Source organism: Gekko japonicus, unplaced genomic scaffold (genome assembly GCF_001447785.1).
Source record: "Gekko japonicus isolate JY-2015 unplaced genomic scaffold, Gekko_japonicus_V1.1 scaffold4120, whole genome shotgun sequence".
Lineage (NCBI taxonomy): Eukaryota > Metazoa > Chordata > Lepidosauria > Squamata > Gekkonidae > Gekko > Gekko japonicus.
In genome coordinates, this window is record NW_015168164.1 from 53130 (window position 1) to 73034 (window position 19905).

A 19905-nucleotide genomic window follows, 5' to 3' on the forward strand; every position below is an offset into this window, starting at 1 on the left:
AGTGACTCACAAGAGCTCCTAGCCTGCCACAAATTTTGTTGGTCTTTAAGGGAGCTGCGGTGGCTCAAGTGGTTAAGACGCTGAACTGCAGGCTGTGGAAGGTCGGTAGTTCAGCAGTTCGAGACCCGAGTGTGCCGCATGACGGAGTGAGCTCCCGTCTCTAGTTCCACCGGTGGGAAGGGAACAGCGTTCCGTGCGCCTTGGTGTTTAGTCATGCCCAGGGGTCGTTTCGTAAAAAAAGAGCTAGGGGAACTCATTAGCATAACTCATTAGCATATGCCACACCCCCTGACATCACTGGAAGTGTGTCATAAGGCCACACACCCCGCCCCCAACGGTCCTGGCTGCTGCCGCCGGCCTTGCAACTCCATTGCTGAGCCCCATGAGGGGCCCGGCGGTGGACCTGCAAGGCCGGCGGGACTGCAAGGAAGCCCCGCGAAGGCCCTCCCTGGCCCAAGGCAGGCAGGGGTGGGGAGAGGCATGGAGGAAGCAACTTACCCTCCCTCTTCTCCTGCCTCCTCCTGGCTGAATGAGGGCCGGAAGCGGGGCGGCCGGAAGCAGGGGGGGCTTCGTCATGTGCCCCCCCCGTACCTCACCCGGGGGAACTGCGATCCCCCCCGAAATGACCTCTGGTCATGCCGGCCACATGACCATGGGAAACGTCTTCGCACAGCGCCGGCTCTTCGGCTTTGAAACGGAGATGAGCACCGCAACCCTAGAGTCGGACTCGACTGGCTTTCGAGCAAGGGAACCTTTACCCCTTTACCTTTAAGGTGCTCCTGGACTCTGGCTCTTTTCGGCTGCTACAGACAGACTAGCGCAGCTCCCCGTCTTGGTCTATCCCCACACCCGTTTAGACTTTCCCAACCTCCTCCTGCCTATTCACCTGCATCTCTTGCACAGCAACGGGGTGGAGGAAGCAACTAGGTGGAAGGAGGCAAGCCATAGCCGGTTCTGGCTCCCCCCCCCCCCCCCCCCCCCAAAAAACCTGCTCCAACTGGCCACAACCCCAGGGAGCCGGTTCATTTATTCCCTTGTTTGTGCTAGCTCATGTCCCAGTGTTGCTATTAACTCAAGTTTGTTTTCTCCCCAAACCAAACTCCCCTCTGCCTCTCTGCCCAGGGGCCAGCTCTCAGCTACCAGATAGTGCACACATTGTTTGTGTTCTACCGGGGGTGTTTTTGCCAGCAGCCTAATATTGCAGACTCAGCAGAGACTTGTGCGACGGCCTTTCAAACGACTGAAGCAAAAGATGGGGGGGGGGAACACTTCAGCTAGCTTAACAAATACGGCTTCACGCCCCCGTGGCTTAGAAGACAATGCTTTTTGTGGTCTTCGACGGGGAACGAAAACACAAAACCGAGAACGCTGAGCGCCTCAAAATAACACCCACCAGCACGGCTTCACCCTGGTAAGCATCGACAAGATGTTCAGTGTTCAGCGCTGCCGTATCTTAAGAACATAAGAACATAAGAGATGCCAATGTTGGATCAGGCCAAAGGCCCATCCCATCCAACACTCTGTGTCACACAGTGGCCAGAAATACCAGGTGCCATCAGGAGGTCCACCAGTGGGGCCAGGACACTAGAAGCCCTCCCACTGTTGACCCCCCCCAAGCACCAAGAAGACAGAGCATCACTTGCCCCAGAGCCCCTATCTATACCTTGTGGCTTATGTCTGGGGTCCTCGACGTGGTGCCCATGGGTGGCCTTTCCCGGTGGCCACTAAATCTTTTTAGAAAGATGGAGCAGGCGGGGTTTTTTGCCCTGCAATGCTTCTGATATGCGAATTACAAGCTTAGTTTATATGAATATGAATTAAAATTTGTTGGTCTTAAAGGTGCCCCTGGACTCACAGAATCATAGAGTTGGAAGGCACCTCTAGGGTCATCTAGTCCAACCCCCTGCACAAGGCAGGAAATTCCGCCTTCTGAGGCATCCATTTTGCTGGTGCTGTTTCATGGCTGTGCCCAGCACCCTGTGTCAGAATGACAAAAGGTGCCCGCGGGCTCAAAAAGGTTGGGGAATAGTGTTCCCTCTAAGCTGAGTCAGTGTGAGCTAGCTCACAGTTTTTTAGCCTCCGGCTCACACATTTTTGCCTTTGCTCAGAAAGGATGGCTCCAGAGCAAACTGATTCATGCAGGAGCCAAATCTCCCGCTCACAGCTTTAATGCCAGTAGCTCACAAAGTTGAATTTTTGCTCACACGAATCCACAGCTTACAGGGAGCATTGCCGGGGACCCCTGGCTTATGGACTGCAAGAAACTGAATGTTTAACGGAGCACAATTCCCAGTTCCCAAAGCTGGGAATCAGCTGCAATGTGTTTTTTAAAAATTATTTTATCAGTTCCCAACATCATACAATCCTTTATCCTATTGTGCAATTATATAATAATTACAACATTTTCACCAAAGCAAACAATTAAATCATATAATAACTTTTTAACCAGAATTCAAAAATATAAAACAGTTCTGTATTGGGGATTCTTGGAAAATATGCCGTTTTCTGCCATATAACTTAAAAGAGGGTACCAGGTTGTCATAAATTCAGATTCATAAAGATCTGGAGATAAATCAGAAGCCGGAGTTGCAATATGTTAACTAAGAGGGAGAAACCATAACATTAAAGGATTAGAACTTCAGGCTGTCCTGTTAACTGGAGGGACTGGTCAATCCAGAAATCGGTCCCCTGAACCACAGGAATGCAAGCAGAAGAACCGAAGGTGTCAGCTGTCACCTTTCGAAGATAAAACACTGTTCAGGCCACGGCTTTCCACCTTAAGATTAACAGCTAGCTTTTTTGTTGTTGTTGTTGTTCAGTCGCACAGTCGAGTTCGACTCTTCGCGACCCCATGGACCAGCTCCCGCCAGGCCCTCCTGTCTTCCGCTGTCCTCTGAAGTTGGCTCAATTTCATGTTCGTTGCGTCGCTGACACTGTCCAACCATCTCATCCTTTGCCGTCCCCTTCTTCTTTGACCTTCAATCTTTCCCAGCATCAGGGTCTTCTCCAGTGAGGGCTCCCTTCTCATTGGGTGGCCAAAGTCTTTGAGCTTCAGTTTCATTATCTGGCCTTCCAGGGAACAGTCAGGGTTGATTTCTTTTAGGATTGACTGATTTGATCTTCTTGCAGTCCAAGGGACTCTCAAGAGTCTTCTCCAGCACCATAGTTCAAAAGAATCTATTCTTCGGCGCTCGGCCTTCCTTATAGTCCAACTCTCGCAGCCATACATGACTACTGGGAATACCATTGCTTTGACCATGCAGACTTTTGTTGGCAGGGAGATGTCTCTATTTTTTATCATGCTGTTTAGATTCGCCATCGCTTTCCTCCCAAGGAGCTAGCTAAACACACTTTAATTATAACCAGCAGTGTTGACACCTGAACCAAGTCCCAGATAGAAAGTGGCCATAAATCTCCTAAGCAGGTCACTTAGCAATGGAGATATTCATCACAGTTAACTCTGCTGGGACAACTAGGACTGGTACCACCTGTTGACTGTGGACTGCATGACCTCTGCAGCTCCAGCTCCGTCTCCCTTCTTGCCTGAAAATCCACCCTCTCCCCACTTTCGGCTTCAGATCGGCAACCCCCTAAACTCATTCTGGAGATCCCAATTACAACTCGGGTTCTCTAAGTGAGCTCAGGAGGGGAAGAGGTGTGATTCTGCACCATGCAACGAACACCCTCCATATTTTCCCTGTCTAAATTACTCTGTACTTTAGAGCGCACTGTAGGTCAGTCCTATCCCAAACCCCTAATCCTGACCCAGAATTGGTTCAGACGTTACACAGCAACAAAACAGGGTTTGCGTCTGAACAGCCACTGCCCAGGGAGCTACGAGGAATGTACGCAACTAAACATGTGTTATGCACATGACATGCAGGTTTCCAAAGCCTGTTTTGCTGCATCCACTCCAAATTTCAGAAGCACACCAATGCGCAAAGCATCCTTGAGTTAACACTTCCCATTTGATTTATGCCATCACATGTCAACAGTGCCCTTCCACCCTCAACATTGGACAAACAGGCAAGTCTCTTTGACAAAGTCCCTTTGACAAAGAATTAATGGACATAAGTCCGACATTAGGAACCACAACACTCAAAAACCACTCGGGGGGACATTGTAATCTTCCAGGACATTCAGTCGCTGACCTAAAAACAGCAGTTCTCTTACAAAGGAATTTCAACGCGAGATCAGAAAAAGAAACTGCTGAATTGCAACTGATATTGAAACTCAAGGCAATGCAGCCACCTGGACTGAATCAAGACCTGGGTTTCCTGTCTCAATTTATATGCTGATTTCTCTATGCAAATCTCACCTAAATCCAATCACGCCTGCTGTTGTCATTTGCCTGCTAATGTCGTTTGGCATCTGAAATCACTCCACTTTCCAATAAACAGGACAGATGGACTCCCATTTCAGCTGTCTCTGAAGAAGTGAGCAGTGACTCACAAAAGCTCGTCCCCTGCCACATATTTTGTTAGTCTTTTAATGTGCTCTTGCTCTTTTCTACTTCCCATTTGTACAGGAAGGCACCTTTCAGTAAATGCTAGATGACCCGCTGCACAATCCAATGCAAAGTTAGTCCACTCTAACTGCACGGGATTTGAATGGAGTACTCCTGTGTAAGACATAACTATTTCCTCTGCTCCCCCTGCTCCTATTATTGCTTCATTCATACCCCACCCTTCTCCACAACGATGACCCAAAGCCACTGACATCATTCTCTTCTCCTTCATTTTATCCTCACAACAACCTTGCAAGGTAGGTGAGGCTGAGGATGTGTGACTAGCCCAAGGTCACCCTGCAAGCTTCCAGTGGAGATCTGAATCCAGGCCTCCCAGATTTTAGTCCGACACTCTAACCGTGATGCCACACTGGCTCTCGGTCTTAGTGCATTTTAAGCGAAGTCTCACAAAACATTGCTTGAGTCTTGGGACAGAACTTCTGGGTGATCAAAGAACTCATCATTTACAGAACCTGAGTTCCGTAGCTGATTCTTTGTCTTGCAAATACACACACGCACACACACACACACACTACAAAACATCAGCTTGTCCCAATTAAGGAAGCAAACAGCAAGGAAAAGATGAAATCAAAAAGTGCAGTTTATCAAAGAAGTCGGAACAGTCATAGACAGGAAGTCACAGTAGGGCAGAGTATCAGAAGAGGAGGAGGAGGAGGAGGAAGAGATTGGATTTATACTCCACCCTTCACTCTGAGTCTCAGAGTGGCTTACAAACTCCTTTCCCTTCCCCTCCCCACAACAGACACCCTGTGAGGTAGGTGGGCCTGAGAGAGCTCTTTTGAGGACTGCCCTGGAGAGAACAGCTCTGAAAGAACATGGCCTGCCCAAGGTCATCCAGCAGCTGCAAGTGGAAGAGTGGAGAATCAAACCCAGTTCTCCCAGATTAGAGTCCACACACTTAACCACTACACTAAATATAAAAGTCCAGAAACCTTTGTAGGAGAAGAAAGATGAGTCCCCCTTCCCATGAGGTCTCTTCTGGGGGGGGGGGATCCATTAAAATATTAGAATTGTGGGAAACCCTATTTATGAGACATTTCCACTCTCAGAATTATCCGTGAAATGCTTTTCAATGGCACGTTTTCCAATACTGACCTCACGCTTCCATCCCTTTCTCCTCCATTGTCAGGCTGCACTGAGAAATGTCACCCAAAGTTATTTTCTCCCAGGAAACATTTGCAATACACAGGTGTCACTATCCTTGGGGGGGAAGGGGGAGATTTTACTCCTGCCCAATTTTTAAAATAGTTTTTGGATTTCCCTGGGGGTGCTCCAATGCGGTGAAGTGGTTAGAAAGTCGGACTCGGATCCAGCAGATTCATGTTCGAATCCCCATTCGTGCCACGGAAGTGGCGCTGGGTGACCTTGGACCAGTTGCACTCTCTCAGCCAAATCTATAGGGCTGCCAGGTCCCCGGGGGGGGGGGGGTCTTGCTGAAAGGGCCCGCAACCCCCCGGTCCGGATCTGGCTGGCGGGGGGAACCCGACCCCCAAAGTGGCCAGATCGGGCTGACATGCCCGGCATGAAGACGTCGCCCGGAAGTGACGTCATCATGCTGGGCACGTTGCTGCGCGACACTCTAGCAACCAGCCTGAAAACTCTATGGTACCATAGATTGCTAGAGCGTCGCCCAGCAATGTGCCCAGCATGACATCACTTCCGGGTGACGTCACTGCAGTGTGCACGCTTCACGCACAGAAGAACTCCCAGACAGGCTACAGGACTCCCCCACTATTATGAAGGTAGGACTTGGTGTTGGGTATTACAAGTTAAAAACACTCAGTATATCTGGGGTTAAATGTTTGTTTGTGTTGCTCACAGGAAGTCACATGTGTTTCATGTAACCAATGCTGTTTTAGGAGTACAAGCCCGGGAAAATTCTCCCTGATCTAGGAGTTTGATTGGGACGAAAGTGTCAAAGTGTTTTAGCATTTTATGGCTCCTCTTCCCGTCTTTGTTTGGAGTTCTCAAGACGAAGAAAGAAGAGCAGCCATAACGCTCTTCTAGTCTTGTCTTTGTAGTGTAAGGATGTAGCCTATTTAGCTCCGTTGTTATTTTCATCCCAGTTACCCTTCCCTATGCTAGAATTTAGTAAAAACTTTCTATTTTAATCACACATGGACTTTGATTCTGAATTATTTTACTCTAGCTCTGCTAAGCTATTTTATCTCTGCTAAATACCAATTTTTTCTATATCTCACTATCAAAAAACCAACACTTGGCAACCCTACAAACCTACCTCACAGGGCTGGTGTGAGGATATAACCGAGAGGAGGACAATGTCATCCGTACTGGGTGTTGGAGAGAAAGGTGGGGTACAAATGAATTAAATAAAATAATAAGATCAACCTTGGGGGCGGTGGGGGGAAGGTCTACGTTTGGAAACAAAGACGAGCCAAGCAAGGTACCATGCTAAGGAGACGAGACGGCCGTTTGAGTTCTTCAAATCTTCAGCTGTCTTCAGAAGCAAAAATGAAATTTCACAATTGGGTGTGGCTGACCTTTCAGAAACCAATTCAGTTTTCAGGAAATAAAAACATGGCCTGGAGAGGGAGGGCGAGACAAAAATCACGAAGACGACCTTGCAAGCGAAGTAGACAGAGAACTTCCTACCTCGCTTCTATGAGCCAACCTGTCCGCTCACCTGAAAGCCATTCTTACACACCACGGACAAGGGAGGGAGCGATCCAGGTGGGCGGCCGTGGTGGTCTGAAGCAACAGAACAAAGTTCCGAGATGGCTCCACGGCCGCCTGACAGCCATGCGGATTCGGTGAACTGAAGAAGATCATGAGAGGGAGGGCAGGAAGGGCTGCATCAGTGCTTAGTTCTCGTGGCCCCTTTTTACACCCCCAGGGAAATGCTGATCGCCACTCTGGGGTCAGGAAGCCATTTTTCTCCAGGCCAGTTTGGCCGGGGATCCTGGAGGTTTCTTCCATCTTCTGGGCACGGAGCAGGGGTCACTGGGTGTGTGTGTGGGGGGGGGGGTATTTGTGAATTTCCTGCTTTGTGCAGGGGGTTGGACTACATGACCCCGGAGGTCCCTTCCAATTCTATGATTCTGTGAGTCCAGGGGCACCTTTAAGACATAAGAACATAAGAGACGCCAATGTTGGATCAGGCCAAAGGCCCATCCAGTCCAACACTCTGTGTCACACAGTGGCCAGAAATACCAGTGCCATCAGGAGGTCCAGCAGTGGGGCCAGGACATTAGAAGCCCTCCCACTGTTGACCCCCCCCCCCAACCCCCAAAAAGGAGCATCACTTGCCCCAGAGCCCCTAGCTATACCTTGTGGCTAATAGCCACTGATGGACCTCTGCTCCATATGCTTATCTAATTCCCTTTTGAAGCCGTCCATGCTTGTAGCACCCACCACTTCCTGTGGCAGTGAATTCCAAGTGTTAATCACTCTTTGGGTGAAGAAGTACTTCCTTTTATCCGTTCTAACCCGACCGCTCTGCAGTTTCATGGAGTGCCCACGAGTTCTTGTATTGTGAGAAAGGGAGAAAAGTACCTCTTTCTTTACCTGCTCTTTCCCATGCATAATCTTATAAACCTCGATCATGTCACCCCTCAGTCGTCTTTTCTCCAAGCTAAAGAGCCCTAAGCGCTTTAACCTTTCCTCATAGGGAAAGTGTTCCAACCCTTTTATCATTCGAGTTGCCCTTTTCTGCACTTTTTCCAAAGCTATAATATCCTTTTTAAGGTGTGGTGCCCAGAACTGCACACAGTATTCCAAATGAGGTCTCACCATTGATTTATATAGGGGCATTATTATATTGGCTGATCTGTTTTCAATACCCTTCCTAATGGACCAACAAAGTTTAATTCCTATTCATATAAACTAAGCTTGTAATTCCTGTTTGGTCCTTGCATCTGTTAAACATCTTCATTATGTTGTATGCTGATTTGCTGCTCACCCTCTAGTTATATGTATGGACAAGAAACGTCCATTTCAATGTATCTGAGGAAGTGTGCAGGCATCTGAGGAAGTCTGCATGCAGCCAGTTTGGTGTAGTGGTTAAGTGTGCGGACTCTAATCTGGGAGAACCGGGTTTGATTCCCCACTCCTCCACTTGCACCTGCTGATGTGACCTTGGGTCAGTCACAAGCTCTGGCACAGCTGTCCTTGAAAAAGGGCAGTTTGTGTCAGAGTTCTCTCAGCCCCACCCACCTCACAGGTTGTGGGGAGGGGAAGGGAAAGGAGTTTGTAAGCCGCTCTGAGACACCTTCGGGTAGTGAAGGGCGGGGTATAAATCCAATCTCTTCTTCTTCTCTTCTGCACACACAAGCTTATGCCTTGAATAAACTTCTGTTGGTCTTCAAAGTGCCACCGATCTTTGTTCAGGCAGGGAGCGGTTTACACTCGATTCCCTTTCCTACGAAGGCCCAGCCACACACCACTTTGCCACGTGCCAGGGAAAGTTACCAGTTTCCCCTGGAAAGAGGTCTGACTCAGTGTCCACAGCCAAGGGCTCCGAACACACCCTCTCCAGGCAATCAAAGTCACTTGGCAGAAAGGAAGCTGATTTAGCTGCCGTCGTAATGAGCTCGGGTGTGGCGGGAGTCACACCACACCTTCCGTTTGATGTTACTGGCGGAAATTGGTGTGCCTCAAAGCAGCCAATACTGGATTGCGCAGACCAAAGGTCCTGAGAAAGGAAGTCTCCAGTGACAACACACCAAGAGGCGATCGTCCTATAAACTGCTTTTGGGTCCCTGCTGCAGGAGAAAAGCAATGCAATATTATTTAAATTTTTAAAAATCAGATAGGAGCCTATGACCATTAATGTGCATTTTCTGGGGAAATCTGAACTGGAAGATTCCTGAAAGTTTGCTGACCAACATTTAAATGCTGTTAGCAAAAGGCAGCAAATGTAACACTTAAAAGCTGGGGTCAGAGGGTCTGTCCGGGCTTCATCTCTCATGAACACACAAAGCTGCTTTATACTGAATGAGACCCTTGGTCCATCATGGTCACTGTTGTCTACTCAGACAGGCAGTAGCTCTCCTGGGTCTCAGGCAGGGGTCTTTCCCATCACCTCCCACCTGATCCGTTTAGCTGGAGATGCCGGGGATGGAACCTGGGACCTTCTGCGTGCCAAGCAGATGCTCTACCACTGAGCCATGCCCCCCTCCCATTTAAACCGTCTAACACAGGGGTGTCAAACATGCGGCCCGGGGGCCGGAGCAGGCCCCTGGAGAGCTTCTATCAGGCCCGCAGTGAAACTGGCCGTCTTCTGCTTCTTCCAGTTCTGCTGCTGCTGCTGCGTCATCGTAGCTTTGCAGCTGACAGATACACACCTGAACAGCACACTCAAGATTGCAACAGCACAGACATGTTGATGCAATAATTCAGAGCAAGAGGTGTCAGTTATCAGACAGTGTTAAATGAACAAAATATTGCAAGAGTGCTAATGTTTTAAACATGTTTTTATTTTCAGTTAAAAAAAAAACACTTTTGTGTTTATGTCCTCTATAAAGTTTATATCTCCGCTACCTGGTATTACATTTCATGACACAGGTGGCCTGGCCCAACAAGGTCTTATTTATGTCAGATCCGGTCCTCATAACGAATGAGTTCGACACCCAAGGTCTAACATGACTGATCTGCAGGAAAACACCCTCAACAATGATGGATAAACAGACTATATTTAAATATGGGGGGGGCGGACTTTTTTGCATGGAAAATTTCCCTCCCCACATCACTCCATAGGATGCAAAACATTATCTACGGTTCTCTGGTCTGCCTATCGTCCAACGACAACCCATTTTTTAAAAAAAGGAACGCCTGCACATTAATAGTAGAAGGAGCACCTTCTATATGCCTGGGTGTATCTGCGGGTCACTTCACGCAAGACTACAGAGCCAGTGTGGTACAGTAGGTAAGAGCGCTGGACTGGTATCTGGGAGACGCGGGTTCAAATCCTGACTCGTGCCATGGAAGCTGGCTGGGTGACCTTGGGGCCAGTCATACTCTCTCAGCCTAACCTACCTCCCAGGGTTGTTGTGAGGATAAAATGGAGGAGAGGAGAACCCTGTAAGGCACTTTGGATCCCCCTTGCGGAGAAAGGCAGGGTACAAATGAATTAAATAAATAAGACTCATGGGTATCTTTGGCCAAAACAGGCACCTGCTCTAGTAAGTTTCCAAATTATATTCCGCGTCTGAGCTCTGACATGCAAGATTTGAGGTAGATCTAGGGATGTGAAGGCCCGGAAAAAACTCGGGGGGGGGGGAACCGTTTTTTCTCCATTTATTCCTGAAGCCTTGTTTTTTCCCGAAAAATTGGAAAAATTGAAAAAAGGAAAGGAAAAAATTGATTATGGGATGTTTTATTTTAACATGATGAATAAAATATTATAAGACAAAGTGTTCAAACAGCTTCCAAATCATTTCTAAAAAATATGTATGGTATCAGATTAATCTAATTTCTGTGCACCGAGGACAAGCAAGTCCTAGGTTACAAAGTAACCTTTGTAATAATTGTTTGGCTACATTATGTTTTTAATATGCTAGCTGTGATAATTTCATGCCAAGTAACATTGTCCATAGTCATATTTTATGTTCCTAAAGGTAACAGAATGACTTTCAATCTGGAAAAGAAAAAAGAAGTGCTAATGTAGCATTTTTTTCAATTTTTCCAAAAATGTCTGGGTTTTTCCGGGGGGAAACTGGGGTTTTTTCCGAGCTTCAAAATTTCCGGAAATATTACATCTCTAGGTAGATCTAAAAATGAAGTCGTTAAATCAGAAGAGTTTTCGGCTAAACGGTAGGAAGAACTTCCTAACAGAGCGGTTACTCAGTGGAACAGGCTTCCTCGGGAGGTGGTGGGCTCTCCTTCTCTGTAGGGTTCCAAGCAGAGACTCGATGGCTGCCAGACAGCCATGCGGATTCTGTGAACTCGGGCAGAACATGAGAGGGAGGGCAGGAAGGGTTGCATCGGGGCTTAGTTCTCGCAGCCCTTTCTTACACGCCCAGGGAAACGCTCATCACCACTTTGGGGTCAAGAAGTAATTTTTCTCCAGGCCGGTTTAGCTGGGGATCCTGGAGGGTTTTTTTGTCATCTTCTGGGCATGGAGCAGGGGTGTGTGGGGGGGAGGTAGTTGTGAACTTCCTGCACTGTGCACGGGGTTGGACTAAGTGACCCTGGAGGTCCCTTCCAACTCTATGATTCTATGAAATTAAACCAGCTTTGTTTCCAGAGCTGCCAAGTTCAAGCAGATGCTACAGCAACCGGGAATCCAGCTGTCTCCGTGGCGGTGTCCCACACGCTTTGCAGATCACGCCCTGCTAAGGGCAACTGCAGCTTGCACAAGCAAGCGGTTCCCTTTTACTGAACCATAAACCCTTCGGCCAGGCGGCTGTACCCAAAACATGACACCTAAAAGTAGACCCTGACTTGGAAGAGCAAACAGTGACGCTTTCTGCTGGCGACACCCAAGGACGGCTAGCTGCGAAGAAAGGGAGCGTTCAAATTAATCCTGCACGCCGGACCGAGAAACCACAACTGAGCACACTTCGGTGCTGCAAAGGAAACTCAGGACCCGTAATGAAAAACAAACTCCTAGCAAACCACAAACACCCGGCGCCATGGCAACAGCACAGCTCGGATCCGAGAAGGGGCACCAGGACACCGGTCGGTGCGTTTCCAGAGTTCCAAAACCGTTAGACTCCCACAAACAGAAGAGGCACAATCTTGGCATCCTGTGGATGCAGATGTGACGTTCACTGGGTCCAGGGCATGAAATGAGCCACAGCTTGTAGCTTGGAAACCACTGACGGACGAAGGATCCGTGCAGTTCCCAAACAATGTCAAAAGACAGCGCAAACACTGCCCTGGCCTGGATAGCATGGGGCAAGCCCGATCTCGTCAGATCTCGGAAGCTAAGCAGGGCCGACCCTGCCAAGGACTTGGATGGGAGACCTCCAAGGAATACCAAGGCTGGGACGCAGGGGCAGGCAATAGCAAGCCACCTCTCCGAAATGTTCGAGCCCCACTAGGGGTCGCCAGAAGTCACCATGACATCCAGACATGCAAGCATGTACATAAACACACACAAAATACTCACACACCCAAACAAAGAGAGGACAAAGATTTCAAAGGCTTGACACTTCTTTGAAAGCCCAGGGTGAAGGTAAACCCGGTTTTATATTTACATATGTGTGTGTGTGTCTATATATACACATACACAGGGTGAAGGTAAACCCGGTTTTATATTTACATATGTGTGTGTGTGTCTATATATACACATACACAGGGTGAAGGTAAACCCGGTGTTATATTTACATGTGTGTGTGTGTGTCTATATATACACATACACAGGGTGAAGATAAACCCGGTGTTATATTTACATATGTGTTTGTGTGTGTCTATATATACACATACACAGGGTGAAGGTAAACCCGGTGTTATATTTACATGTGTGTGTGTGTGTCTATATAGACACATACACAGGGTGAAGGTAAACCCGGTTTTATATTTACATATGTGTTTGTGTGTGTCTATATATACACATACACAGGGTGAAGGTAAACCCGGTGTTATACTTACATATGTGTTTGTGTGTGTCTATATATACACATACACAGGGTGAAGGTAAACCCGGTTTTATATTTACATATGTGTTTGTGTGTGTCTATATATACACATACACAGGGTGAAGGTAAACCCGGTTTTATATTTACATATGTGTGTGTGTGTCTATATATACACATACACAGGGTGAAGGTAAACCCGGTTTTATATTTACATATGTGTGTGTGTGTCTAAATATACACATACACAGGGTGAAGGTAAACCCGGTGTTATATTTACATGTGTGTGTGTGTGTCTATATATACACATACACAGGGTGAAGATACACCCGGTTTTATATTTACATATGTGTTTGTGTGTGTCTATATATACACATACACAGGGTGAAGGTAAACCCGGTGTTATATTTACATGTGTGTGTGTGTGTCTATATAGACACATACACAGGGTGAAGGTAAACCCGGTGTTATATTTACATATGTGTTTGTGTGTGTCTATATATACACATACACAGGGTGAAGGTAAACCCGGTTTTATATTTACATATCTGTGTCTATATATACACATCCACATGCACATATAAACACATATGTATACATACAAATATACATTTAGCTCACAAGTCACAGCTGACTCATGGCGACCAGTAAGGTCTTCAAGGCAAGAGACGTTCAGGGGTGGTTTGCCGTCACCGGCCTCCGTGTCATGACCCTTGATTTCCACGGGGGTCTCCCATGATTACTCGCCGGGACCAACCCTGCGTAGCTTCCAAGATCTGACAACATTGAGCTATCCTGGGTATCCAGGTCGAGCAAGAAAAGGTATTCCATCCATAATTTCTCATACATCTTCTACAGGGTTGGCCCCGGCCAGTATTTGGACAGAAGACCTCCAAGGAATACCAGGGCTGTAATGCAGAGGCAGGCAATGGCAAACCACCTCTGAACACCTCTTGCCATGAAAACCCGACCAGGGGTCGCCAGAAGTCACCTGGAACTCAACGGCAACAATAACAAAATTCAATGTATAGATTGTACTAAGTAAACATGTTTTTTTTAAAAAAAAATTCAATTCAAACAGTGAAGAAAAATACTAAGCATCGAACACGAACCTTTAAAAGAAATCTTACCTAAACAGCTACTAATGATATATTTACATTTAGACTTATGCCTGCTGTGGTCTACTTTATTTTCTATCAATCTGTCGCGCAGATATATCTGAAAATGTTGTCTTGGACCTGCTCCTCTGGTTTATTTCTATCCCAGTATTTCTATCCCAGTATTCAATTGCCAGGAGCCACGTTTACACCAACGACACATGGGCCTTAGTATCTTCTCATATATTGTGACTGTATCCATTAATAATACCACACGCCAAGAATAAATAAATAAATAAATAAAATAGCCCATTCTTCCATGTTTGTGTAAAATAATTCCCTTGTAAATTGATCGGCCAGGACTCCTTTACTAAGGAGAAGATCAGGAGGGGGAAGGAATTTCAATTTTTTCTTTTTTTCGTAAGAATATACGAGACCTGCTGGATCAGACCATTGGTCCATCTAGTCCAGCATCCTGTCCCACACAGTGGCCAACCAGTTCCTCTGGAGGGCCAAAAACAGGACATAGAGGCCGAGGCCTTCATAAGAACACCAGAAGAGCCCTGCTGGATCAGACCACTGGATCATCTGGTCCAGCATCCTGTCCCACACAGTGGCCAACCAGTTCCTCTGGAGGGCCAACAACATAGAACAGAGGCCAAGATCTTCATGAGAACATCAGAAGAGTCCTGCAGGCCAAGATCTTCATGAGAACATCAGAAGAGTCCTGCTGGATCAGACCACTGGAACATCTAGTCCAGCCAACCAGTTCCTCTGGAGGGTCAACAACAGGGCATAGAGGCTGAAGCCTTCATAAGAACACTGGAAGAGCCCTGCTGGATCAGACCAGATGTCCATCTAGTCCAGCATCCTGTCCCACACAGTGGCCAACCAGTTCCTCTGGAGGGCCAACAACAGGACATAGAGGCCAAGGCCTTCATAAGAACACCAGAAGAGCCCTGCTGGATCAGACCACTGGATCATCTGGTCTAGCATCCTGTCCCACACAGTGGCCAACCAGTTTCTCTGGAGGCCAATGCCTGCTCGTGATGTTGCCTCCTCACTCTGGGATTCGGAAGCTGACTGCCTCTGAACATGGAGGTTCCCCTCCATCACCATGGCTTGTAGCCACTGACTGATGACTATCCGCCATGAATCTGTCTAACCCCCTTTCCAAGCAATTTATGCTTGTGGCCACCGTGACCTGGATAGCTCAGGCTACCCCCAATCTTGTCAAACTTTAGAAGCTAAGCAGGGTCGGCCCTGGTTAGTATTTGGATGAGAGACCACCAAGGACGTCCAGGGTTGCAACACAGAGGGAGACGACGGCAAAACCACCTCTGAATATCAATTGCCTTGGAAACCCCTTGAGCGGTTGCCAGAAGTTAGCTGCAACTTGATGGTAAAAACAAAACAACTTTCATCCTCTGGCATCAAATGCCATTACAGAGTCACTCACTGAGTAAGGAAAACGAATCTGCTGTTTAATGTTCCCTCTAAGCTGTGGAGTCTTGTGAGCAAAAATTCTACTTTGTGAGCGACTGGCATTAAAGTTGTGAGCGAGCCATTTGGCTGCTGCATCAATTAGTTTGCTCGGGAGCCATCCCTTCCTGAGCGAAGACAAAAATGTGTGAGCCGGAGGCTAAAAAATTGTGAGCTAGCTCACACTAACTCAGCTTAGAGGGAACACTGTCCATCCCGAATCTACTCCCCTTCGGCTTCACTGGATGCCCTCAAGTTCTAGTATCTTGGCAGACAAAGTTATCTGCCCATTTCCCCCCTCCTCCAAGTAATCTTTTTTTCTAAACTGGAACACCACCACCACCCCGACTTTTCGGCCGTTCTTCATAGGAAAGGTGTTCCAACCACCTCTTCGCCTGGGTTACCCTCTTCCCCGTCTTCGTGCTGTAAAAAGCCGCTTTTGCTTTTGTTCCTTTTCTTTTTTTACAGTGAGAATTTAAATTTTACTACAGAATTAAAACTAGGCAGCATGCAGAAAGAAAAACTTAAAACCATACAACATAAAGGACGAAGATCTGCGAAGAGGAGAAGTTAATTAAAAAGGGGAAAGAAAGTAGAAGAAGGAAAAAAATTAAGTGAAGGGGAACATAAAAAAGGTTTTCGATTTTCTGTACAACAAATATAACTTTGCTTACTACGTTTTCCTTGCTTATATATAAACAACAAGCTCTCTCTCTCTTGATTTCCCCTTAAGAAAATATCTTATTGAAAGAAGCCAAAAGTCATCAACTCATCCTTATCTACTGCATACAGAAAATCAATCTAATCTCTGATAAGAGAAAGAGTTATCTTTTCCCTAAGCGATACTATAAATTTAACTACCGCTTTTGTTCCTGATGGGGAAAACGTACCTCATATTTTTCAGCTGTAAGGGGTTTAAAAAAGAAGAAGAGGAGAGGAGATTGGATTTATACACCGCCCTTCGCTCGGAGTCTCAGAGCGGCTTACAAACTCCTTGCCCTTCCCCTCCCCACAACAGACACCCTGTGAGGTAGGTGGGGCTGAGAGAGCTCTTTCCAGAACTGTCCTTGAGAGAACCGCTCTGACAGAACTACGGCTTGCCCAAGGTTATCCAGCATCTGCAAGTGGAGGAGTGGGGAATCAAACCCGGTTCTCCCGGATCAGAGGCCACACACTTAACCACTACACCAAACTGGCTCATGCAAGGCAAAAGCAACGCAAGGGTGGCTTTCTCCCACAAGAAAACCAGCTGGAGAGGAAAAGGTGAATGCTTCCCTCCGCCTCATAACGCTCACCTGGAGAAAGCCATCTCAGCCAGGCGTGGCGCTGAACCCACAGGTGGAGGGCGACCTGGGTTCAACAGCTTGGCAGGCAAGCTTCCTCCGGGCGTTCACACCCACAGACTATAACCCTGCTTCTGATTCACCAGGTCGGGAACCAAAATGATCTTCAGGCTCCCCAGAGAAAGCAAGGGACCCCCACACATGCAAATGTAGAACTCAGCTGTGCTGGCTGTACCAAACGTGCATGCGCCTGGATGACTGTTTGCGCCTTCCTGAAGTACCTTTATGGGGGGAAAAAACAACCAAACACTGCCAGGATCAACTCCTTCCCCAATATCACCCGGATACATTCCTCCCTCCGCTGGGAAACACCAGTTCCTCTCTTTCCTCAGCCACGGATGTTCCACAAACCTTAATACTGATATTATCTCTGCTCCCGGGGCATCGACCCAGCCAGATGTTTTTTAAAAGGAGGGAGGGACGTGGACCAATGTTCCCTCTAAGCTGTGCAGTCTTGTGAGCAAGAATCCCGCTTTGTGAGCTACTGGCATTAAAGCTGTGAGCGAGCGATTTGGTTGCTGCATAAATTAGTTTAATCTGGAGCCATCCTCCCTGAGCTAAGACAAAAATGTGTGAGCCAAAGGCTAAAAAACTGTGAGCTAGCTCACACTAACTCAGCTTAGAGGGAACACTGATTGTGGACACAGCTGTGCGCCAGCCCCTCTCCCACTAAAGGCACTACAGATTCTCCCCTATGCGTTCCAAACCCGTATTGCTGAATCACCGTGAAGAGGACCCTTCAGAGGCTGATGGAAGAGGGAGGCGGGCTTTGTCCCGAGATGCCCACTGGCCCAAGAGAAACCCCCCCTTCCCTTTCCTAGTGACCCTGACTGGTTTTCTTCCACCGACTCCTCTGTCGCCGCCACCTTCTCTCCAGAGTCAAAATACCTCCAGATCGGTGCCAAGATGCAATCACCGAGCAGGAAAGAGAGTTCGGTTGCAACAAGGGGATTTTGGCAGGGCTTTCGGAGCCCGACGCAGCCGGACTGGAAGAACGGATCACTGCACTGCGCTCAACCCAGCCCTTAGAAAGCTGCAGTATGTTTTGGGGGGGCCGGGAGGCGTGTGCACATTGGATCCCCAGTGCTGGGGACGCCCAGCATTTAAGGACAGGGTTACCAGACCCTGGGTGGCCACCGGTTTCTACCCAGAGAGTCGTACTTTAAACCGGCCACGCAAGGGCTCCCCACCCCTCAATCCTGCACAAGCTCTGGAACTCCACGGAGGTTTGGGTAGAGCCCATCTTTTGGGACCCTCGACCTGGCAGAAAGGGGTAGAATTTTTAAGGGGCCTTCAGCAACGCTCCCTCTAAGCTGTGGAGTCCTGTGAGCAAAAATTCTACTTTGTGAGCTACTGGCGTTCATGAGCAAGCAATCTGGCTGCTGCATACATTACGTTTGCTCTGGAGCCATCCGTCCTGAGCGAAGGCAAAACGGTGTGAGCAGGTGCCAAGGAGGGTCACATTAACTTCAGCTTAGAGGGAACACCGGTCTTCAGGATTATTTACAGCTATACCCTGATGCTGGGCTGGGCACAGGGGCATTGTGGGGCTCAACTGAACCCCTGTTTCTGCAGCGGCCTGGCCCAACAGGGCCACCCTAGGCAGACGTCAATGGGCTCAAAAGGGTGCCGCTCAGTTTAGGTTGGCCGGGTTATTCTAGGGACGGGACGTTACCCATAAAGGTGGAATCCACCCTTCCCCTGACCCGGATGGCCCCAGGTGAACCCGATCTCATCAGAGCACGGAAGCTACGCAGGCTCGGGCCGGGAGACCACTATGCAGAGGCAGGAAACGGCCAACCCCCTCCGGACGTCTCTCGCCTTGAAAACCCCGCCAGAGGTCTCTGGAATCAGTTGTGATTTGGGGGCCAAAAAAAAAAAAGGAGAGAGAAATGGGGGGTGGGGGGGTTCCGTTCTACACCCCCCCCCCACTTTTCTGAGACAAGGATCCACTGGGCACGCCAACCAATGCTCCCTCTAAGCTTGTGAGCAAAAATTCTACTTTGTGAGCGACTGGCATCAAAGTTGTGAGCAAGTGATTTGGCTGCTGCATCAATTAGGTTACTCTGGAGCCATCCTTCCTGAGCTAAGACGAAAATGTGTGAGCCAGAGGCTAAAAAATTGTGAGCTGGCGCACACCAACTCGGCTTAGAGGGAACACTGATGCCAGCCCCTCTAAGGGCAACGCCAAGGAGGCAAGGGCCGGGCACAGAGGGCACAGGGTGGGCACTGGGCGACTGGTCCAAGCCCAGGGCTGACTGACTGAGCTCCGTGCACAGAAACTGTGGCTGACCCAGGCTAAACCCTCCTCCAGGCGGGGTGCCGGCCAAGCGACCCTATTTTCCCTGCAACCCACCGAGAAGCTGAACCCAGGGGCAGGCCAGCCCTCCCCCCCCTCCCCACGCTGGGTGTCAGGTGGGCTGGCCCCAAGACCAGTGTTCCCTCTAAGCTGAGTCAGTGTGAGCTAGCTCACAGTTTTTTAGCCTCTGGCTCACACATTTTTGTCCTAGCTCTGGAAAGGGATGGCTTCAGAGCAAACTTAATTTATACAGCAGCCAAATCGCTCGCTCACAGCTTTAATGCCAGTAGCTCACAAAGTGGAATTTTTGCTCACAAGACTCCAAAGCTTAGAGGGAACATTGCCCAAGACAGGGAGAAGAAGAGACCGGCTGGCCGACAGACCTTATGAATCACCACTCCCCCCCTTCCTCCCCCCCTGCTCTGTAGCACCGGGCTGCTTGGAGAAGCCCCACGAAAAGCGGACTCACCTGGGGTCAATCCCCCCCACCCACCCGCGCCAGGTTCACACGCACCAGCTCGACCCGTGTTCGGGGGCTTCGAACTCTCGGTTGAGAAATCCCTGGGTTAGGCCCGGGGTTAGGGAAAGGGGCAGGACCTCGGCGGGGGTCCAACGCCCC

The 19905-nt window shown here is 48.5% G+C and overlaps 1 protein-coding gene across 1 annotated transcript in view; it reads right to left on the reverse strand.

Moving 5' to 3' along the window:
* The window catches only part of LOC107113621 (tumor necrosis factor receptor superfamily member 21-like), a gene marked incomplete at its 3' end in the record, with an annotated part of 48772 nt that overhangs the window by 28208 nt on the left and 659 nt on the right, over positions 1 to 19905 (reverse strand). The gene's annotated exons all lie outside the window — the stretch shown is intronic.